Here is a 12,405-nt window from a genome sequence, read left to right on the forward strand (position 1 = left end):
GCTAGCTTACAGTTACACACCAAATCGAAGAAGAAGCCTGTGATTGGTAGGAAATTAATTGCAGAAATTCTGGATTGGCTAAATTCAAAACTGGCGGAAGGAAAAGCTAAATATTGCCGACCCACAAAATAATGAACGACATTTAGTAAAGAAAAAACTTATGAGTACAAAATTTCTTCAAAAAAGTTCCTTCACTTCGCACCAGGGTGCATTATCACAGTTTTTTAGTAGAGACATCTATGAGAGAATGTCCACACTTCTTGAAGAACGGAAAACAAGTTGAAAATCACACAGTACTGGCAACTTCATAATCACAAAATTAAGGTAGTAACATCTTCTGAGCAAAAGTTTAAGGAGGTCTAGTTTTAAGTTCAGTGTTTCTCCTATAGAGGAGGTTTTATTGGCGCAAGATTTAAAAGTGCGGCGTAGGGGTGTACCTCCCGGTACAAATATAATTTCCGATCATTTGTGTTTTATTCAGTTTAACCGTACCGACTATGATAAGAGTGGTATTTCAGAGTCGGAAGAAAACTAAATGTGAAGGCCTACAATATCCATAGCTCATAAAATTGATCAACAATAGCATTACATTGACCATTGTTTGTTGTGATGTTCTTTGTTTCTTCTGCAGCCACTCATCTCCGATAGACGGGATTACTGCTGCGTACCGAGTATAACAGCCTGCCTGAATATTGGAGGGAAATAGCTGGAGAGTTAGATAACTTTCTTCTTTACTGTAGCATGCCATTCCTCTGGTTCATACATTTTCTAATACTGCTGGTCCATAACACACTGGTTCATCATAGTATTCCAGCTGTTCGATCCCTACTCTGACGCGCTGATTGGAATGAGCAGTGTGCACGCTTAACGGAATAATGGCAGAGGAGTGTTCACGGCTGTCTGTGGCCTGATCATTCCAGCTCTGGAACTTCGGACTGGTAAGTCGGCAGCATAGTACTGTTCGTTAAAAGTGAGAAAATGATTTTTTTTTTCATGTGATCGAGTATTTCATATGATAGCATTGCTCTGAATCGCGACATTCCTACTGACGTCATTGTAGTGACCTATATTGATTTCAATTGAGAAAATCACTAACAAAGTCTTTCTAAGGATGTAAAAAGCCAGGTGGAGAGTAATTGTCTGCGATTATAATGAAACCTCTCAATCTGATTGTGACTGATGTAGGCAAGAAGGCCTACCATAATAATGAAAGTTCCCTAACCCAGTCTTCACATGCCGTATGATAACATCCCCGTCACGTTTCTGGCGTAACGTTAAGAGCTATGCAATTTAATACAATCTTACTCACAAAGTGTATATTACGTTACACAGAATTCTGTATAAAATGTAGAATTCCGTAGCGAAGCACGGGTAAATCAGCTAATATGAAGATAAACTTGGAATTGAAGAGAAAAAATTGGGGCAAATATTCGTTTACAGGAAGGGAAGTTAGGGACTGGAATAATTTACGAAGGGAGATGTTCAAAAAAGTTCCAAATTCTTTGCAAGCATTTAGGAAAAGACCATTAATTTAATGGCGTGCGGCCTCCGAAGAAGCCTGATGGAGGCCTTTCGAATTGACGCCGTATAGGCGACCTGCGCGTCTACGAGAATGGGGCCCTACCTATGATGAATTCTAATGATGTAAGATGGCACACAGACCCAGCCCCCGAGCCATCGGAATTAACCAATGAAGGTTCAAATTCACGACCCGGCCAGGAATCGAACCCGGGACCCTCTGGACCAAAGGCCAGCATGCTAACCATTCAGCCATGGAGCTGTACAAAAAGGACCATGAAAAGAGATATGGAATCAGCCATCTGGGCGACTGCCCTAAATGCAGACCAGTGGTGATTGATTGAACTTTAGAAACTATCCTCGAACCACGTATAACGACGGCTAGAGACTTTTTAATGCAAAGTCAGCATAAGCAAATATATTTTTTCATGTATGCATTTCTGTGATTATGATGTGTTTACTGGACGATTGTTTTGGCCTGTAATCCAAGTCCGCGTTACATTCACGAAGGGAGCTGCAAACACAATGTCATTATGTAGGCCCCCAGGGTCGATCACTACTGCCAACCAGGCCAGTCAATGGGCTTGCATTAATTAGTACGACCGAGGACTAAGTTAATAGAGTAATCAAGGGTTGTCGCTCATTTACTCCGAAAAGTGCAGCCTGAATATGAAAATAAAAGAAAAAACCAATTAATTTAGAGTTATTGATCAAAATTACATATTGAATGAAGTAACATCATTGGGTTCATAAACTTAATTATTTCTGAACTGGAATGAGCTTAAATGTCGTTATGTCATTAAGATGATTATTGTCAATAAAATGCGTAAAATGCTGAAGTTGTGGTTTTATACGTTCGCAATTAAAGCCTCAATGGAACTTGTCGCTCCATTGTATCACGGCGAGTGGAGTACCAACAGGAACCAAGCCCATGAGGTGGAAAGTTTTGTTGCTGTCGTCTCATTTAGAGGCTTTCGTTTATCTCTACTCATGAAAACTTATATAACCTATGTCTATTTTCATTAAAGTTGCCTAGGTGGTGGTGATTATTGTTTTAAGAGGAAGTACAACTAGGCAACCATCCTCTATATAACACTAATCAGAGAGAAAAAATGGAAGGGATCCGACACTTCGAAAAATGAAGATATCGACCGAAGGAAGATAAGGGCCACGAAGGGCGTGAAAATGAAGGACTCCCTAGCCCTCGCAAACCTAATAGCGTCGGGGTCGGAAAAGAACAAGAGTTGACCAGGAGAGGTCGGATAGGATAGATGAAAGTGAGGAGCCTGGCACAAGTAAGTGGAAGCAATGCCAGCACTCAGCTAAGGGCCCCGTAGTCGCCAACCCACGCTCCAATGTTCAGAGCCCCTGGGGCCTTAAAGTTGCCTAGCCGATGCGGTAAACGCGTACTCAGTGCACAAGAAAGGACGTGGGTTATATTTCCTGTCAGAAAATTGAAAAATTGAGAAAAAAGATTTCCACCTCAGGAGACGCATATGACTTTGAAGTTCACTCAGCCTACAGCAAACATGAGTACCAGGTTAGCTTCTGGGGGTAACGGTGGCCAGCCGGGCATACAGCTAACCACTCTATCCCACTTATGCCCGGGAGCGTCAAACTCGGTTATGACTTAACCGTCGTAAAATGTATACCGTAGCTTACCATGGTTAAATTGAATTTCTGTTGCATCACGCCCGGTCTTGAAATTTGTGACGTTTTACCGTGGTTACAAGTTAACCGGTCGTGAACGAGCGATATAACCTCAAAATTTGGCACCACATATCGTATATATACAATATCTTGAGGATGATGAACACACACAGAGAAAGAGACTGTGGCCTTGCTACAATCAATTGGTGACCACCTCGAGTCCCCAACTCATAGAAATAATCCTGTTTCGCCAAGAAGTAATCTAAGTCAGTGAGCACTTCAGTTTCAAGTGCACTAAAATTCGTCGTTCTCTTTCGCCCTTCCTTTTCTATCCCGGCCGATACTGATAACTCAACCTAAACTAACCTAACGAAACAAAATTAATTCATCTCAGAAATAAAGGGCTGAAATAGGAGATAGGATAAAAACGACTTCAATGATGCTGACAAGGAGAAAAATGATTATACATCTTTTTTTTTTACATAAAACAGTGTAAATTAATAGGCCTATTCATCCTAGAAATAAAAAGACAGCTGACGATTCCAGACAAAACGTAAGCAACTGGGAACTTGATCTGGATAAATTAGAGACACGTGACTGTCGAAAATATCACTGCCTTCTGAACACTACTTTGAATTACTTACGAGGTGAATACTAGCGAGAAAACAAGCGTCTAGAAACCGCGGTTTCGAAACGCCTGATATCTACCGAAAATAGTGCACACGGTTATTACTGCCGAGGTTACAGATAGTGTCGAGTATGTATTTCAACTAATTCGGAAAAGATGCGGTTCAATCACGGAAAAATATTAAATCTCCAACGCCTCATAAGGTCATTGATAACAAATAAAAAAGAAGCCCGTGGCACACAGAGCCCACTGAGGCTGTTGGCTGTCAATACGACTTCTGCCGTGCACGTGGTCAGCGTGACTTCCTCAGCCGTACTGCTTGGCTTTCGTGACCTTTCCAAGCTGAAGGCATTAAATTTCATATTAATTAATTAATGCAGTTATTTAAAACTTTAATTACTTGTGTCAAGAAAGAGACTTTAGAACATGTTTCATTTAAAAAATACACTAGCGGAAATAAACATGCAGTCTCCTCAAAGACAAGGTCATCATATTTACAAGCGATGTGACAGGTAGTTCATCCTTGTAGGAGTATATAATTACAAACAGTGGCATCAATACATAGTGTACTCCTCCCCACCTCGGGCGGCAATACAGACGTGTATTCGCGCTTCCAAATGATCGTAAAGGTGCCGAATGGCATCCTGCGATAGATTGTCCCAAACATGTTGTACCTTTTGATGCAATTCGGCAATTGTTCTTGCAGGGTCTGGAGAACGCCTAAACTCCCGCTTCATCATGTCCGATACGTGTTCAACTGGCGAGAGATCCGGTGATCTTGCTGGCCAGAGCAGTTGTTGTTCACCACGTAGAGCCCGTTGCATCGCAGCAGCTGTATGTGGACGTGCACTGTCACGCTGAAAAAGCACATCACCTCCTGTCGAGGAAATGGCAGTAGCACGGCGATAACAACCTGTGCAATGTAGCGGGCACTGCTTACATTGCCCTGCAGAGAAACCAACTGTAACTGATGGCCTCCCACACCATGAAGCCTGGGGTGGGACCTGGCAACTCACCAGGTCTACGCCGAACACTTTTACGTCCAATCACTTGCATAGAGACCGAACCTGACTGAAGACAAGATCGCGCCATTCCCCTCTCCAGTCGACTCTTTCACGACACCAGAGTAGCCGTGCTTGGCGGTGTCGTGGTGTCAGTGGTAGCCTGGTCAGAGACACACGTGATCGTAATCCTCCTGTAAGCAGACGGTTCCCAATGGTCCTCAGTGACACAGCAGGTGCAACATGTGACCGGATTTCGTCCCTGGATGATGTTCGGTCGACCAACGCTGCTCGCACAGTGCGTCGATCTTGACATGCGTGTGTACTATACGGACATCCGGAGCCTGGTCTACGGGTGTGGGGAAGTTCCACAGACAACTGCTGAAAGCAGCGACACACCACCGATACAGTGGCCCAACATGTGCAGCAATCCGTTGATACGTCCACCCAGCTTCCCGTAGGCCCACAATGCGAGTCCGCTCAATTGGCTGCAGTTGTTCAACAGGAACACGTACTCGTCGACTGGGCATGGTAGTACCCTAGAATGAATGTGGATGATGATGACGATGTTTGTTGTTTAAAGGGGCCTAACATCGAGGTCATCGGCCCCTAATGGTACGAAATGAAATGACAAACAAAAGTTCAAAATCATCCACTGACCAAAAAAATAAAAAATGTCATGAAGAATGAATGGATGGACATGAACCCCCCCCCCCAAAAGTGGATCCGACTAAAAAAAAGATCATAAAAATAGTATTACTGACCAAGGGGCCACTTATAAAGCACAATCCTGAATCGAGGATGCTTGATGTCTAAAGGGGTCCAAAATCCAAGTCAAAGGCTCCTCAGAATGGTACTTATCGCTAGTAAAGTAGAACCATAGTATTTTTCATGTTGGGGTACTAATAAAAGTTCCACAGAAGATGGTACTACTCACAAGTATTGTACTTCATACAGGTAACGCAGACCTATGGTGTTTCCCACACAATAGCGCCACTCATAGCCAACGCAAACCGATGAGGTTCCTCACCTAGGTGTACTAGTCACGGGCGCCGGTATTCCTGTGGTGTTCCTCACATAGTGGGTACTAATCACAGGTAACGCAGACCCACGGTGTCGCTCATATAGTGATACAACTCACAGGCAACACCCAGACCCGCGGTGTTGATCACATGGGTACGACTCACGGGTACTGGAAACCCGCAGGGGAACCACTCTCTGCTGCTAATAATCACAAACCTATTTCGTACCTACTATACTGGTACTACTCGCAAGTAAAGGCGACCCATGGTGTTCCCCGCCTGATGGTACTAATCAAAAGTAGTTTCATGGTTCTAAAACAACCATCCCTTGGTCGCCCCTTTTAGTCGCCTCTCACGACAGGCAGGGGATACCGTGGGTGTATTTTTCGTCTGTGTCCCACACCCACAGGGGTAGAGAGGGGGGAAAAGAAGAAAAAAGGGATCCGTCACTTCGAAAAATGAAGTAACGGACGAAGAAAGGCAAGGGCCATGAAGGGCGTGAAAATGAAAGACTCCCTAGGCCTCGAATGCTCTAATACCGTCGGGGTCGGAAAAGAACAAGAGTTGACCAAGGGAGGTCGGACAGGATAGACGAAAGTGAGGAGCCTGGCACAAGTAAGTGGAAGCAATGCCAAGACTCAGCTAAGCGCCCCGTGGTCGCCAATCCACACTCCCAAGTTGAGAGCCCCTTGGGCCCCTTTTAGTTGCCTCTTACGACAGGCAGGGGATACCGCGCCTGTATTCTACATGTGCGTCCCCCACGCAGGAGGTAGTGTGTTTGGTCCGCGAGAGGTATTTTATTTCCCTCAAGTCCGCCGGCAAGCCGGTTAGGACCCCCCTATCCGCCACCTGGGACACGCCACGTGGGAGTATCACCTCTCCCCCTACTACGCCAGCGTAGTAGGTTCGTGGAGAATGAATGTTGCAAATACTGCTCATCTCTTCTTCTTCTTCTTCTTCTTCTTTTTTTCGCTAGTTGTTTTACGTCGCACCGACACAGATACGTCTTATGGCGACGATGGGACAGGAAAGGCCTAGGAATGGGGAGGAAGCGGCCGTGGCCTTAAGGTACAGCCCCAGCTGTTCATCTCTAACCTCAGCACAGTTACTGCCTGTAGATTCAAAACAGAGTACGCACGGACAGGCCTCTTGAGCCGACACACGTAACAAATGAATTACTAACTCAACAACCCCTCAGTATTCACATATTATACCCTGGTGCCACTCAGCACAGTCCTTGAGGATGATGGAAGTTTTTTCCCCCCAGCTGTGTACATTACCGTGCAAAATCTCATGCAGATATCTCCAGTGGTTTTTGAAGTAAGGTTTGATGAAAACTACGTGTAAAAGTTACAGAAATCGAGCAACAAACATATTATGACAGAGCAGGACGTAGCAAGTGACACACACAGGTATTTACAGATATGTCTTTTGAAGTCTGTACTGAGGAATTTTTACCCAGACTAAATAGAAAAGTATATTCTGTAAAGAAAACATAAATTGAAAAATACAATTATTTTTGACCCATGAAAGCGACGAGTTCCACTTAAATAAAGAACCCGAAGAGAAAACGAGACATTGGACATTTTAGTATTATAATAGGAGATGGATACAGTTAAGCTGATGATGTAATACAGCAATTTCCGCACTCCTTCGGAAATCTCTTCCACTACTCCCATACCAGTGTGGCAACACGAGTGTTCCCCTCATAAATTAAGCATTCTCTACACACTGTAATTTCTTATACTTCTGGCACGTTATGGTCACAACTATGAAGCCTCGTGACCTGATGGACTATTTATGACCTACTCGATACCCATTTTGTATGTAGTATAGTGAACAGATTTTGTATGTAGTATAGTGAACAGTTACTGCAATAATTAGGTTCTCATAATAGTTCGTAGCGACAGGCAATAAGCGCCGTTGTGAATTAACGTCTTACACGCGCGGCTACAACATACAGTAGATAACAGTCTGACAAGTGACAGTGAAATGTATTGTTTGCATGAGTTGTCTGTGTAGTTCAAGTGGTTGAACTGAAAAGTAAATACAGAAGGCGATAAGGTGCATTGTTGTTATATAATGTTATTATATCCGAAAACGAAAAACACTGAGCAAATGTCAAAAGAGATACATGCTGCGAGAGGAAGGGATGGGGTTGGGGTTGGGGGCTCCGCAAGGCAGTATTCTTAGATATTTACGTTTTCTTACAGTATATAAATATGATATGAGTAAAGAAGTGGAATCGCAGATTGTGACGGACTGCAGAAAGGCCTGGACGAAGTTGTATGACATGGACAGCAGACAATGGTGAAAACTCAGGTTGTATATTTCACCAAGAAAAATAGTCCTCTCAGTTTTAATGACTGTGTTGATGGGGATAATAGTACCTCATGGGGATCAATAGGTGTTAACATAAGGAAGCCTTCATTACGATGAGCACATTAACGAAGTTGAAAATAAAGGTTACAGATCTCTTCACATGGTTATGAGTAAGATTCGGGTGTTAAGGAAAAGTCATTTCTTTCCTGAGATCACTTTACCTGAAATCTGAGAAATAACAGTGAATGATGGGTCTCTGACCCAGTTTAAAGCAAATTATTTTTGTTCAAATACTGTAGTAGATGTGTTTTTATAAATTTTTCCGAAAGAGACTGGTAGCAGGTTTAGAAGACATGACTCTGAGAAAGAGATGCTCAACGAACGTTCGCCGACAGATACAAAAACTCATGCTAAATCTTCATTTTTGGTTATTGAGAGCTGCGCCTCCGGGCTATGATACTGAATTAAATATAAAGGTCTAATGTAGCTACTGCAGCTTTGTCAGTTTGCATGATTAAATGTGTCTGCTGAAATGAAATGTCGTATGGCTTTTAGTGCCCGGATATCCCAGGACGGGTTCGGCTCGCCAGGTGCAGGTCTTTCTATTTGACTCCCGTAGGTGACCTGCGCGTCGTGATGAGGATGAAATGATGATGAAGACAACACATACACCCAGCCCCCGTGCCACTGGAATTAACCAATTAAGTTTAAAATCCGCGGCCCGACCGGGAATCGAACCCGGGACCCTTTGAACCTAAGGCCAGTACGCTGACCGTTCAGCCAACGAGTCGGACAATGTGCCTGCTGTATTATCGCGAATCACTTTTTGACACATTTAATGTTAGTAATATTCTAATACTTGCTACCTATCGCTAAAATGTTTAAGTCATATTTTACCTTTTTTAGGGCACATCTGCTTGCATATTTTGCACTTCTTTAGATCATGAACTTCCGAACCCTAGTTATAAGGACATTTATGAGTTATAGTAAGGATGTGAATGAGAGGGCTTAGAAGCGTATGGTAAGACCCTAATTAGGGTACGGTTCCAATGTATGACACCCTTATCAGGGCTACTTGATTGGAAAACTGAAAAAGATCTGAAGGAAAGCAGCATGTTTTGTGGGTAATTTCAGACAAAAGAGTAGTGTTAGAAAATGTTGTAAACGTTGGAATGGGAGACTTGGGTGTAAGGCGACGAGCTGCTCGACTAAACGGTATGTTTCGAGTTGTCAGTGGACAGTTGGAATGACATGCGAATAACTTTGAATTGAGCTTTTAAAAGCAGGAACGATCTGAATATGAAGATGAAGTTAGAATTCAAGAGTAAAAATTGAGGCAAATATTCATTTATAGGAAGAGGAATTAAAAGATAGGAATAATTAACCAAGGGACATTTTCGACAGATTTCCAGGTTCTTTGAAATCTCCAAAATTATATTAGTTCACAGATTCCCCCTGAACAAGCTGGTTTCGTCAAAAGAAAAGGCACAAGCTGCTGAACTTCCGACAGCTTAATCAGAAAGAGCAGAAAATTCCAGCTTCCTATGATCATTTGTTTTCTAGACTATAGGAAAGCCTTTGACTGTGTTCAATGGGAGAAACTTTGGCAAGTGTTATTGGAAATGAGAGTTCCAAAAATCTTATCTGGTTGATAAAGAATGAGTCTAACACAGCAGTTGTCAGGATAAATGGCAAGATGTCTGAAATCTTCAAGACACAAAAGGGCGTTCGCCAAGGCTGTATGTTGTCACCCCAGCATACAGCTGTGAAACAGAGATCAGGAGAAGGATTGTCATGGCCAAGAACATCATGTCTCAGTTATCTCATATTTGGAAGGATCGCTCCATTTCTGTAAATCTAAAGATGGAACTAGTACAGACACTGGCATTCTCTTTCTCTATGGTGCTGAAACGTGGACTTTACGAGCTTCAGATTTGAATAACATCAACTCATTCGAGATGTGGTGTTGGAGAAGAATGCTTCGCATTCCTTACACAGCATTTCGAACCAACGAATCCATCCTCAAGGAGCTGAACATCAGTACCAGGTTATCGGCAAAATGTCAACAGAGGAGCGTGGGCGAGCACCTATACACTGAAAGATGGCATAAAACCTGCAACAAAGACATCGTTCATACAATCTACCCGTATAGCAGAAGACCGTGGAGGAGGGAAACGGGTACAAAGAAATATCTTCAGAGATCACGAACCTCAGGATTGAGGGACCGATATAGACGAGACGAGGGAATCTGACACCTGGGCTACAGCCTTAAATGCAACCAGTGGTGATTGATTGATTGATTGATTGATTGATTGATTGATTGATTGATTGATTGATTGATTGATTGGTTGATTGATTGATTGATTGATTGACAAGCCGTATATGCAGGCTTGCAGTTATTGATGATAACCTCAGCAGATTAAAAACAATCTGTATCACAAAACACAGGACAGAGAGTACAGTATATATAAAGATATTTGGAGACACGTGGATATGTGAATCGCCACAATGTTCGAGTGCTGCATGCTTTAACTCAACAGCAACGAGCCACTTTTGATACGGCGATTGTGCACAACTACAGATGAGCAGAAAATACCACAACAGTTATTCTGGAACTGTTCCAGCAAAAAATAACACAACAGTTATTTTGGAACTGTTCGGACTCGGAACTGTTCTTAAAAAGAACAGTAAGTCGGAACCTCCTGTTCCGAAATAAGTGTTCCGTATCACCTGCACTCCGGCGGGACTGTTCTAGCAACATCCTGTTCCGAAATAACAGTGTTCCGTATCCCCTGCACTCCAGCAGGACTAGTCTAGCAACATCCTGTTCTGAAATAACGGTGTCCCGTATCCCCTGCACTCCAGCAGGACTAGTCTAGCAACATCCTGTTCCGAAATAACAGTGTTCTGTATCCCCTGCATTCCAGCAGGACTAGTCTAGCAACATCCTGTTCCGAAATAACAGTGTTCCGTATCCCCTGCACTCCAGCAGGACTAGTCTAGCAACATCCTGTTCCGAAATAACAGTGTTCCGTATCAACTGCACTCCAGCGGGACTAGTCTAGCAACATCCTGTTCCGAAATAACAGTGTTCCGTATCAACTGCACTCCAGAGGGACTAGTCTAGCAACATCCTGTTCCGAAATAACAGTGTTCCGTATCAACTGCACTCCAGCGGGACTAGTCTAGCAACATCTTCTCCCGAAATAACAGTGTTCCGTATCGACTGGACTCCAGCGGGACTAGTCTAGCAACACCTTGTTCTGAAATAACAGAGTTCCGTATCGCCTGCATGCCAGAGAGATTGGTCTAGCAACGCCATGGTCTAGGTTTTCGAGAACCTCGCAAGCACCGCTGGTTGGCTGATTGTTCCGACTCCGGGAGAACGTGAGCACTAGTTCTCTGCACTGGTTTCGATGTTCTTTGGAACTACAGTAGTCATTGGATAAAATGAACAGCAGTGGACACTAAGGGGCCAGGGAACGGAACCCACGAATGTGAATATTTAAAAGGTGCGCGTTGTAGTCAGCAATTCGACAGACAGAGAATTTAAGTATCCATGAGGACCATGACATGGCACTGGTTATTAATCTTCATTCCTTGTAATTCTCACTGTGTTTAGCCACGTGCGTCGTCAATTACCACTATTTCTTATCGCGGATTTTGTCTGCCTGCATTGTGCTATCTACAACAATTTGTGAATTAGAGGTATTGCAATCATATATCCAAACAAGTATTTTAAATGAATAAATACTGCCATATGAAAGGTTTATACCAATCAATGCAGATTTCTAGATCCACAGATTCAGCTTCGTCTAGAAAGTCTGTTTAAGTAACTATTCACTCTGAATTCCTGCGTCCTACTCATATTGTTCTAGTATCCTCTTGGTAATAAGCACCAATTTACTTTGTTCAGGATCAACTACCCTAAAGCGCATCCAATTAAAACGAAGCGTGAAATTCGCAGTGAGGGAACAATTTTAGAATTAGCGAGGTTTATCGATATTTCTCTCCCAACTTCTTAAAGTCACACTGTTGTTTTGGAGCTGTTATTTGGAACATATTATTTTTCCGGAACATGAACAACCGAAACTGATCCACAAAAAATTACAACTTCGCCCATCTCTGTCTATGAACAATAATATTATTAGAAGCAAGATTTTAGAGAAAACGAGAAAATGACTGTTAAATTTGGTTTGCATCCAAGGGAGGCATTGGAACGGCGTACGTCGCATATTACGAGTTCCTGCCGCCAAGCAAGACA

At 43.0% G+C, this 12,405-nt stretch overlaps 1 protein-coding gene across 2 annotated transcripts in view; it reads right to left on the reverse strand.

Moving 5' to 3' along the window:
• Window positions 1-12,405, reverse strand: part of LOC136874251 (bcl-2-related ovarian killer protein) — an 891,695-nt gene that overhangs the window by 393,775 nt on the left and 485,515 nt on the right. The gene's annotated exons all lie outside the window — the stretch shown is intronic.

This window comes from Anabrus simplex, chromosome 1, assembly GCF_040414725.1.
Source record: "Anabrus simplex isolate iqAnaSimp1 chromosome 1, ASM4041472v1, whole genome shotgun sequence".
Lineage (NCBI taxonomy): Eukaryota > Metazoa > Arthropoda > Insecta > Orthoptera > Tettigoniidae > Anabrus > Anabrus simplex.